Here is a 12,470-nt window from a genome sequence, read left to right on the forward strand (position 1 = left end):
TTATGGGAAATCAAGTCACCAGTGGCCTATTTATATGTAGTATCACTTACCATTTACCTGTTTTTACTTTATATGACTGTCATCTCAAGAAAACCAAAGACACTATGGCAAAAATCTCTAAACGAATAACAACTGAGGAAACAATCTGTGCCCTAAACAATAGTTTAGCAGTTCAGGATTGGACTTCAGTATACAGAGAACCAAATGTGGACAGTGCTTATTGTAATTTTTTAGACATCTTTACTTCCCTGCATAATAAACATTGCCCCGTGAAAGAATATTTTATAAAAGGAAAAAATAAAAATAGCCCTTGTATCACAAAAGGGATAATTAATGCCTGTAAAAAGAAAAACAATCTCTACAAACTTTTCATCAAAATAAAAACAAAAGAAGTCGAACACAATACAAGTACAAAAATAAATTAACTGATATTATAAGAACAAGCAAACGGTTATATTATCAAAAAAAACTATATGAAAACAAAAACAATATAAAAGGAACTTGGGATGTTTTGAATAGTCTAATCCAGGGGTCGGCAACCCGCGGCTCCGGAGCCGCATGCGGCTCCTTGACCACTCTGATGCGGCTCAGCTACATGCATGCCGACCCCCTCGATTTTCCCAGGTGACTTATGGATGTCAGTGTCTCTCATAGATTACTCCCAGGGAAAAATAATCCTATTAACACTCTAATTACTACATAAAGGGCGTGCCCTAATTGCACTGCAGTAATTGTCCTCTATAGCATTTACTTACAGCGTGCCAGGCCAGCCACATGTTGTATGTTGTTATTACTTGCTCACACAGGAGACAGCAAAGCATAGTTACTCATCAGCCACACAGCTTACACTGACGGTAGCCGTATCAAACAACTTCAACATTGTTACGTTACAAATATGCGCCACACTGTGAACCCACACCAAAAAAGAATGAAAAACACATTTCTGGAGAACATCCCACTGTAACACAACATAAACACAACACAACCATTACCCAGAATCCCATGCAGTCCTAACTCTTCCGGTCTACATTATACACCCCGCTACCACCAAATCCCCCCACACATCAACCCCCCCCCCCTCTTCGTGGTTGGTTGAGCGGAAGAGTTAGGGCTGCATGGGATTCTGGGTATTGGTACCGTCAGTGTAAGATGTGTGGCTGCTGAGTTAGTAGCCTTGCTGTCTCATACGTGAGCAAGCTAAAGCTGCATTCCACTTGTGGCCGAGCAGGTACACTGATTGGGCAGACTGTAGAGGGCGCCAAATGCAGTATCATCACACTCTGATATTCGGGAGTCTCCCGGGAAAAATGAGAGGGTTGGCAAGTGTGACGCAAGCGACATTCATCCAAAACTCGCGGGCTGCACTAACATCAAATTCCCACATTAAAGTGCGTGCCGGTGCGTGTGTCTGAGACCCCTGGTTAACATAGCACAAAGCATGTAAGCTTTGTATGCGGTGTTTTTCATTTTAAATTTTAAAAACATTTTTGTGGCTCCCATTACTTTCTTTAATGTGTGAAACTTGCCAAAATGGCTCTTTGAGTGGTAAAGGTTGCCGACCCCTGGTCTAATCAAACAAGGATATTCAAAGTTGACATATCCTGATTACTTTATTGATGAAAACGGGGAAGATTATAATATGAGTAATGTAGTGAATAAGTTGAATAGTTTTTTTGTAAATGTTGGTCCTAAATTGGCTGTTGATATCCCAGATAATGGAGTTACAAAATCAACTATTGAACAGAATTCTTCGTCATTCTTCCTCTCAGCAACAAATGAGCAGGAAGTGACAAACATTGTGCAGAAGTGTAAAAGTAAGTGCTCCACTGACTGCCATGATATCAACATAATGGTTCAAAAAGTTATACTGAATATTGTAAAACCATTAACCTATATATGTAACATATCATTCCAGACTGCCTGCTTTCCAAGTCAAATGAAAATCGCTAAGGTAACTCCGCTCTTCAAAAGTGACAGCAAACACGCTTTCACCAATTACAGACCAATCTCTCTTTTGCCTCAGTTCTCAAAAATCTTAGAGAAACAATTTAACTCTCGACTTGAATCTTTTCTTGAGAAATGACGGTCAGTATGGCTTTAGGTCCAAACGAACAACCTCAATGGCGATAACTGAAGCCATTGAAGAAATTACTAATGCACTGTAGCATAAAATATATGCAGTTGGTATTTTTATTGATGTAAAGAAAGCATTTGATACCATTAATCATTCAATTCTATTAGATAAAATGGAAATATATGGAATTAGGGGGCTGGCTGTTGACTGGTTAAAAAGTTATATGACAGGGAGGGTACAGTTTGTAAAAATGGGTCAATTGTTATCTGATACTCTTGGCATTGCTTGTGGTGTCCCCCAAGGGTCCGTGTTGGGGCCAAAACTGTTTAATGTACTGTATATATTAATGATATGTTTAATACATCCAAAGTACTGAAATGTATACTATTTGCAGACGACACAAATATATTCTACAGTAGTGATGACTATAATGATTAAAGTTAAAGATTAAAGATTAAAGTACCAATGATTGTCACACACACACTAGATGTGGTGAAATTTGTCCTCTGCATTTGACCCATCCCCTTGGGGAGAAGTGGGCAGCAGCGGCGCCGCGCCCGGGAGCTCATAAATACAGTAAACACAGAACTAAACATGGTAAAAAAAAATGGATGGACACAAATAAATTATCTTTGAATATAGATAAAACTAAGATAGTGATGTTTGGAAATCGCAACAGAACGTCTGAACAGAAAATAAGTATTAATGGTACCCAAATTGAAATCGTAAATGAGAATACATTTTTGGGAGTAATAATTGATAGTAAACTATCATGGAAACCTCATGTCAGACACATTAAAACAAAAATCTCCAAAAGCCTCTCAATTATAAACAAAGCAAAACTATACCTCAATGAAAATGCACTCCATACTTTATACTGCACCTTGGTACTCCCATACCTTACATACTGTGTTGAAGTATGGGGGAATACTTACCACAACACAATTCATCCTCTGATCATATTACAGAAAAGAGCAGTGCGGATCATTCACAACGTTGGTTATTTAGAACATACTCATAATCTGTTTATGCAATCAAAGTTGCTCAAATTTGATGACTTTGTTAAATATAATACAGTAATAATCTTATATAAAGCATTTAACAAATTATTGCCGCCTAATCTACAACATTTTTTTATAAGACAAGTGCAGGCTCATAACTTCAGAGGCTTTGGATATTTCTTATTGCCGAGAGCTCAAACCACTCGCAAACGTTTTTGTGTATGCGGAGTAAAACTATGGAACAAACTGGATTTACAACACAAGCAATGCCAAACTATTAATCGATTTAAACTATATTGTGCAGCCCTTTGAGACTTTTGTGATTTAGGGCTATATAAATAAACATTGATTGATTGATTGATACAAACATGGGGTCTGGTTCAAATATAGAGATGAGGGTCTTTAATTTGGCCTGCTGTTGTACTCTGTCTTAAAGTGTTAACATGTGCTCAATGTTGCCTTAACATTATTGCTATGTTGTCTATTACCATTATTACTATGTTGTCTATTACCATTGTTGGTATATTCATTATTCCTACATTGTTGATACAAATTATTGTTACAGTGTAATAATTATTGTTACCTGTGGTAATGCCACTATGATACAACATCTGTATTATAATCCTTGAACAAAGTAAGTGTGAAACTCATGTGAATAATCACTGAGTGGAGAACTGGGGCTGGGATTAAATAAATTATCTTCTTCCCACTCCCTTTCAGGCAAAACTGGACAATCATGCATTACATACTATACATTACCTTTTGCGCTATATTAATTTATATTGTTATGTGTTGTCAACTTTGTACTTTTTTATGTCACTGCCTGAAATAAATAAATAAATGAAAAACAATGAAAATGAATGGGTTGATGATGATTCAGGTACAGACTACAACAAACAGTTGAGGGACTTACAATTTTAAATTCTGTAAAAACATGCGTGTTTTTTTGTGTGTAATTTCCTGAAAGTCACTTTCCTCAAAGTTTACATTTCGTAAACGTTGTTTACGAAATCTGTAACTGATCAAATAGACCAAAACCAATAAGTAGACTGATTCTCAGAAGGCTCCAACAGACACGTACTGTAAAATGTTATCTTACAATATACTGAGATTGCAAAATTATTCAAACCCCGGATTTAAGTCCTTATCAAAATAGTTGGCCAGAACTACACTGTATGCAAAGTTATGCAAAAGAATCAAATACAGTGGTACGTCATAATATGAGTGTTTCAGGATACGAGCTGACTCTTGGCTAATTGGTGTGCTTTAGATTGCAAGCAGAAATTTGAATTACAAAACCCAAAACCAGTGAAGTTGGCACGTTGTGTAAATCGTAAATAAAAACAGAATACAATGATTTGCAAATCCTTTTCAATACCCTTTTGAATACACAGCAAAGACAAGATACTTAACGTTTGAACTGATAAACTTTGTTCTTTTTTGCAAATATTGGCTCATTTGGAATTTGATGCCTGCAACATGTTTCAAAAAAGCTGGCACAAGTGGCAAAAAAGACAGAGAAATTTGAGTACTGCTCATCAAACACTTATTTGGAACATCCCACAGGTGAACAGGCTAATTTGGAACAGGTGGGTGCCATGATTGGGTATAAAAGCAGTTTCCATGAAATGCTCAGTCATTCACAAACAAGGATTTCTATTTGTTTCCCAGGAATTATTGCATTTCAATCATCAATCAATCAATGTTTATTTATATAGCCCTAAATCACAAGTGTCTCAAAGGGCTGTACAAGCCACAACGACATCCTCGGTACAGAGCCCACATACGGGCAAGGAAAAACTCACCCCAGTGGGACGTCGGTGAATGACTATGAGAAACCTTGGAGAGGACCGCATATGTGGGTAACCCCCCCCCCCCTCTAGGTTTGTAATGCCTTGAACTTTATCACAAAAGCATATTGCAAACTCACTGCACTTTGATGTAGAAATGAGTTCTGTTGAAAGTGAAATTGGAGGGTTTGTTAATCTGTTTACTGTTGCGAACAGGACACGAGAGTTGTTACTACAGTTTGTGATGAATTCAGAAAAATATTTTTCCCTTGTTCTACGCAAAAGTCTGGTAGCACACATTTAGTTTTTCCTTTGTAAATCACCTAATGAGCTTGGAGCTTTGATTTGTGCCATTGCCGTTCAGCTCTGCAGCATTCCCTTTTTTGGGCCCAGACCGAGTCTTCATTTCTTCATGGCGCATTTTGCCTACTTTTAGGCAAAAGTGTCATTATTGTGTCTTCAAAGTGTGCAGTTTTTTTTAACTAAAATAGGGACTTTTGCTGAGGCTAGAACCAATTATTTATGTTTACATGGATTCTTATCGGGAACTCAGCATCACTATACGAACATTTCGGTTGGCGAAAGCCAAATACCCCCAAAAAGTGCAGTTCCCCTTTGAGGACTTATATGTCTTGTTTGGCTTTAATGATAATTCAAATTGAATGTCCACTGAAGGGTTAAATAAACGTGATGTCTTTTATGCCACTTTTGTGTCATTTTTATACATTACCCCCATTCTGTATTTCATTATTTTTTGCACCTAACGGAGATGCAAACCTATTTTTGTGTTACTATACCATTGCTAATCAACTGGCGGCCCAGGGGGTCAGATCCAAATCTGCCCCGTGAATGACTCCCATATTGTCCCCCAAGTTGAGATCTAAACTTGGGAGACAAACATCCATTGTCTACCGCTTGTCCCTTTTGGGGTGGAGGTGGGCAGGGGGGCATATCCAGCTACACTCGGGTGGAAGACAAGGTACGCCCTGAACAAATCGCTACCTCATCACAAGGCCAACACAGATTGACAGACAACAGTCACACCAATAAGGTCAATTTAGTGTACCCGGAGAGAAAATACAAACCCCACACAGAAAGACACCAGTGTTAACTGTTCCATCATGCTGCAGGGACAAACATTTTTGCAGCAAATTCCTAAAAACGCTTGAGTGCTACTGTTGTATAGAGGAACTTGAACTACTTGGCAAAGTTGGTAGAGTGGCCGTGCCAGCAATCGGAGGGTTGCTGGTTACTGGAGTTCAATCCCCACCTTCTACCATCCTAGTCATGTCCGTTGTGTCCTTGGGCAAGACACTTCACCCTTGCTCCTGATTGGTGCTGGTTAGCGCCTTGCATGGCAGCTCCCGCCATCAGTGTGTGAATGTGTGTGTGAATGGGTGAATGTGGAAATACTGTCAAAGCGCTTTGAGTACCTTGAAGGTAGAAAAGCGCTATACAAGTATAACCCATTTATCATTTATCATTTACTTCAAAAAGATTGGCAGATCGTTGCGTTGACATTTTATTATTGCCAGCAAACATTAAACACTGGGTTTCAAACTCGTGATTTACGTAACTGAGGCGTGCGTTCCTCGAGGCACCAATTTAAGTCCTCTACTTTTTGGCTAAAATACATGTTTTCCGTAATGTGATTTGTATAACAAAAGTGTTGCTGTAGCTTGTTTACTTTAGATGCAGTTACAGTCCTAGTCATTTGCTCAACTACGTTAGTTATACTAGTAGTGTTCCTTGAGATTCTTTCTAGGTCCTCTTTTTTTCATCATTGTCATATATGTTGTATATATATGTATGTGCTGCTGTTACTTTAAGGACGTTGCGACAGCTGCCGTAAAGGAGGTGCGTTGCTAGCGTGGTTGCTATGTTTTGCGGTGAGTCGTAAAAGTGTTCATCACATGTTTGTACCCTGCTAAAATCTAAGTAAAGTTATTCATTGGATATACCTTTTGTTTTTTTGAACTTCATTACATGGTGTCAGAAGTAACGGACTATCACGTCGCGGCAAGAAAATGGCCAAGTTCAATCCTCCGGATAGTTTTGCGTTCGACCGACCAAATGAATGGGGAGATTGGAAACAACGTTTCCAACGGTATCGCATAGCAACAAAACTAGCAAAGGAGGACGGCAAAGTACAAGTCAGTTGCCTTATATATGCTATGGGTCCAGAGGCTGAACATATTTTCAAGTCGTTCACGTTGTCAGAGGATGATCAGAAAAAGTTTGACGTTGTGTTAGGAAAATACGACGAGTACTTTTATCCCAAACGGAACGTGATCCACGAGCGCGCATGTTTCTACCAAAGAGGACAGCGGCCCGGTGAGAAAGTTGAATTGTTTATCAGAGCTCTTTATGAACACTGTGACTTTGGAGCAGCGAGGGACGACCAAATTCGTGACCGCATAGTTGTGGGTATTGTGGACAAACTGCAGCTGGAGGCTGGTTTGACGCTAACCCAAACTATACAGACTGTTCGCCAGTCCGAAGAGGTGAATGCACAAGTGCACCAGCAACAAGGAGAGGCGTGCACGGCGGTGCAGGAGATCGCCCGCGGACGTGGGAAATTTGCATGTAGAGGAAAACAACAGTGGAGAAATAAAAGGGAAAGTGGACAGCAAGAAGCACCAAAAATGCCTAAATGTGACAGATGTGGAAAAATACAGTACAAAGACCATGAAAGGTGTCCAACCCTGAAATCGACATGCCACAAATGCAAAAAGGTGGGTCACTGGGAAATTAAATGTCATACAAAGGCAGTCAGAGAAGTGACAGAGACAGAGCCTGTCTCACAGACTCCATACTTTCTAGGCGCAGTCACCAATATAAACAAAAATATTGACAAGTGGACTGTAAAGATTGTAATTGGAGTGACACCAGTTACATTTAAAATTGATACTGGGGCAGATGTAAATATTATGGAAGAAGAGACATTCATCATGTTATGCCCTAAGCAGCAACTGGTGCAGTCAAATATCCCACCAATGAGCAGTCCTGGGGGTCAGCTGATATGTGTGGGGAAGTTTCAAGCTAATGCAAAGTACAAAGAGAAGCACTACTAATTCCCAGTGAATGTCATCCGCAGCTTAACTGCAAACAACCTGCTGGTCAGAGACACAGCATGTGCAATGGGGCTGGTGAAGCGCATTGAAGAAGTGCACAGTGCATTTGGAGAACATGGAACTCTCAAAACAGACCCAGTTAAAATACTTTTAAAGGACAATGCTGAACCATATGCAGTGTATACAGCCCCAAGGGTACCACTGCCTCTCATACAGAAGGTCAAAGAGGAGCTACTGCGTATGGAGAAAAATGCTGTAATTGAAAAAGCGACTGAGCCTACAGACTGGTGTGCACCGATGGTACCAGTTGCAAGAAAGAACAACAAAGTGCGCATCTGCGTGGACCTGAAGAGGCTAAACGAATCCGTAAGGAGAGAGAGGTACGTCCTCCCAACTGCTGAGGAAATTACTGCAAAGCTGAGTGGCGCTACAATGTTTACATCACTAGACGCTGCCTCAGGGTTTTGGCAGATACCCCTAAATCCCGAAAGCAGTAAGTTAACTACCTTCATAACACCCTTCGGGAGATACTCTTTTAAGCGGCTCCCATTCAGCATCACAAGTGCTCCAGAAATCTTCCAACGGAAAATGGCGGAGACTCTGAATGGCTTGGATGGAGTAGCTGTTTACATGGATGACATCCTGGTGTATGGAAACACTCCAGAACAGCACGACCAGCATCTAACAAAGGTGCTGGAGAGAGTCAAGTCAGCTGGCCTAAAGCTAAACAGAGACAAGTGTGTGTTCAGACAGAAGCAACTTAACTTCCTTGGCCAGGTGATCGACAAAACAGGTGTGAAACCGGATCCCTATAAAGTCAAAGCCATCACAGAGCTACCACCACCACGGAACGTACAGGAACTCAGACGTGTCCTTGGAACGTTCACATTCCTGGGAAAATATATCCCAAATCTGTCAACAGCCCTTTGAGACACCTGTGATTTAGGGCTATATAAATAAACATTGATTGATTGATTGATTGAACAGTGGGCCAGCCACTTTATGAACTGTTGAGATCCCAAACCGAATGGACGTGGGACAATGCACAGCAGGAGGCGTTCCAGCGCATCAAGGACATCCTGTCTACTTCTCCAGTTCTAAAGTTCTACGACGTGAATCGACCTACAACAGTGTCGGCTGATGCTAGTAGCTACGGCATCGGCGGAGTGCTGCTGCAACTACACGATGGAGACTGGAAGCCAGTCGCTTATTGCTCACGTCGTCTGTCTGAGGCGGAAACCAGATACGCCCAGATCGAAAAGGAGTGCCTGGCAAGCGTCTGGGTGTGTGAAAGGTTTGAGAAGTACCTTGTGGGCCTTGAGAACTTTAGGCTAGTCACTGATCACAAGCTCTTGGTGCCGCTAATGAACAAGAAAGATGTGGATAATGTTCCGATACGGTGCCAGAGACTGTTAATGAGACTAATGAGATTCAAACGAACCGCCGAATATGCACCAGGAAAGAACTTGACTGTAGCGGACACCCTGTCGCGTAGTCCACTGCAGAACGTGACAGAGGTGACCGACACTCACTCGGATGTGGAATGTTATATTGCAGCCGTTGTTGACAACATGCCAGCTACACCACAAAAGCTTGGGACCATAAGAGCAGCCACAGCAGCTGACAGCAACTTGCAGATGGTGCTTAAATGTGTCAAGTCAGGATGGCCGGACTATGTGGCTGATGTTGCAATAGCCATCAGAGACTATTACCCTATAAGGAGTGAACTGTCGGAGTACAACGGAATCATCACAAGAGGATGTCGCATGATAATCCCAAGCTCTCTAAGAGCAGATGTCCTGGATCGAATCCGTGATGGACATCAAGGACTGTCAAAATGCAGAGAGCAGGCTAACACTTCAGTGTGGTGGGCTGGCATCTCAGCTGAAATCAAGCAGAAAATCCAGACCTGTCAGGTTTGTCATGAAATGAGACCCACACAGCGCAAAGAGCCCCTCATCTCGACCCCTCTACCTGACCGGCCCTGGAAGAGAATTGCTATTGACTTATGTGATCATAACAAACATATCTACCTCGTCGTGTCAGACTACTTTTTCAGGTTCCTTGAGATACTCCACATGCCTATAACCACTGCCTCACAGGTGGTGTTGAAGCTAAAAGCAGTATTTGCCAGATTCGGTTGCCCAGACCAAGTAATTAGTGATAATGGGCCCCAGTTCACATGTGAGGAGTTCTGAGAGTTCGCTAGAGAGTATGACTTTGAGCACATTACCTCAAGTCTCCATCATCCACAAGGAAACGGACATGCTGAGAGAGGAGTCCAAATTGCAAAGACTATTCTAAAACAAAAAGATCCTCTACTCGCTCTCATGTGCTACCGCTCTACACCCTGCACCTCCACTGGTGCAAGCCCAGCTGAACTTCTTATGGGCAGGAAGATAAAACACTTCCAACACTTGAGAAAAACCTACTTCCCAGATGGCCTAACCTGAAAACCGTCAGGAGCAAAGATGCAGAGAAGGAGAAACACGCATTCTACTTCAACCTCCGACATGGAGCAAAGCCCCTGCCGTCGCTGAGACCTGGTGATCCTGTCCGCGTCAAACTGGACAATCAGCACGCCTGGGGAACACCCGCTATCATCACCGCTGACTGCGCAACGCCAAGATCATACATCATCGAGACTCAACAGGGGGCGACATTGAGGCGCAACCGTCGTCACCTGCAACATGTTCCTGAGCCAACTGGAGACACAGCAACTCTACCTCCAGATGGACAGCTACATCCTTACACTTTCCATCATTGTAACTGAACTACTGTGTTGAACAATTTCCCTTGTGGATCATTAAAGTTTGTCTAAGTCTAAGTCTACATGACACTGCTAAACAGCAGCCTTCCCCTGTCATTACTACTGACACTGTTTCACCAACACTCAATGCCCGTTCACCTCCTGCAAAAGATGGACTGTACACACGCTCAGGCAGACTGATAAAACCTGTGGTCAAACTGACTCTGTGAAATTGAGAGACTTACAACAACAAAAAAGGATGTGAAACAGATACGTTAAATGTTGTGCTTTGATGCTGCTGTTGTTTTGTTGTTCTGAGCAGATTGAATATTGGTTGGTTATTGTATTGATTGATTATTGATGCTAGGTGATCCTATTTTCGAAAACATTGGAAAGAAAAAAAAAAGTTAAAAAAAAGGGAGATGTCATATATGTTGTATATATATGTATGTGCTGCTGTTACTTTAAGGACGTTGCGACAGCTGCCGTAAAGGAGGTGCGTTGCTACCGTGGTTGCTATGTTTTGCTGTGAGTCGTAAAAGTGTTCGTCACATGTTTGTACCCTGCTAAAATCTAAGTAAAGTTATTAATTGGATATACCTTTTGTTTTTTTGAACTTCATTACAATCATCACAGCCATTCAGTTTAGTTACTAAGAATGTTCAGCAGCGGCTACACATCCTGAGTGTCCTAAAGAAGCACAACCTGGACCCCAACCTGCTGCTGACCTTCTACCGCTCATCCATTGAGAGCCTGCTCACATACTGCATCACAGCATGGTACGGCAGCTGCACCGCTGCAGACATGGAGAGGCTCCAGAGAGTGGTAAAGGCAGCACAGCGGATCATCGGATGCCCTGTCGCCTGCCTGATAGACATTTACACCTCCCGCTGCCTCAACAGAGCTACCAACATTATCAAGGACAGCTCCCACCCTGGCTTTGCCCTGTTTGACCTGCTGCCCTCAGGAAGGCGCTACAGGGTCATCAGGTCTAAGACAAACAGACTCAAGAACAGTGTTTTCCCTAAAGCCATAACCACGGTGAACTCTCATAGGCACTGATTTTATAGTTCAGCACCTCTCAGTGTGCAATTTTTACTTTCCACTGAATGCTTCTGTATATATGTATATAGTATAATATTTATTTCCCGCAAACAACACATTGAACATAAATCGTTCTCAGAACTGGACTGTGCACCTTACCTCCTTTTGCACTATTTTTATTTTCTTCCTTTGTTTTGCATATTTTGTAGACTGTCGCAATGATACTGAATTTGTTTTTAATCTCATTGTACCTGTGTATCGTGACAATAAAAGGCATTCTATTCTATTCTTAAAAAATATACATATTTTTGCAGCAGATTCTTAAAAAACACTGTGTGTGCTGTCATAGAGATTATCTTTAACTAGCTTTTTTCCAGAAGGTCCTTAAAAACAGAACACTCCTGTAACTCTGATAATAATAAGACCAAAATCAAATGTCTACTGTAGAGGACGCTGATTCTGCAGAATATATTAAATAAGTCTAATAGTGAAGAGAGATGTTCAATATACTGTACCTGCACTATACAGTTCTACTCAATTTTCTTTGAAGTACTTTTTAAACTTTTCTTTAAGAAGCTGCTAAAGTATTTTTAAAAATGCAGATTTCCCACTACATCTATGAAAGTCTCGCTATATAAAAAGTTTTTGAGGTGTAGAACAGTAGATCGCTTACTGGTTGGGTACTAAACAGGGGATCTCATTGCAGCCCACTTGTTAAGTCCAGCTTTGGCTCCACTA

The 12,470-nt window shown here is 41.3% G+C and overlaps 1 protein-coding gene across 1 annotated transcript in view; it reads right to left on the reverse strand.

Annotated features, from left to right (window-relative positions):
- Positions 1-12,470, reverse strand: part of slc7a2 (solute carrier family 7 member 2) — a 396,413-nt gene that overhangs the window by 234,003 nt on the left and 149,940 nt on the right. The window lies entirely within an intron of this gene.

This window comes from Entelurus aequoreus, linkage group LG04, assembly GCF_033978785.1.
Source record: "Entelurus aequoreus isolate RoL-2023_Sb linkage group LG04, RoL_Eaeq_v1.1, whole genome shotgun sequence".
Classification (NCBI taxonomy): domain Eukaryota; kingdom Metazoa; phylum Chordata; class Actinopteri; order Syngnathiformes; family Syngnathidae; genus Entelurus; species Entelurus aequoreus.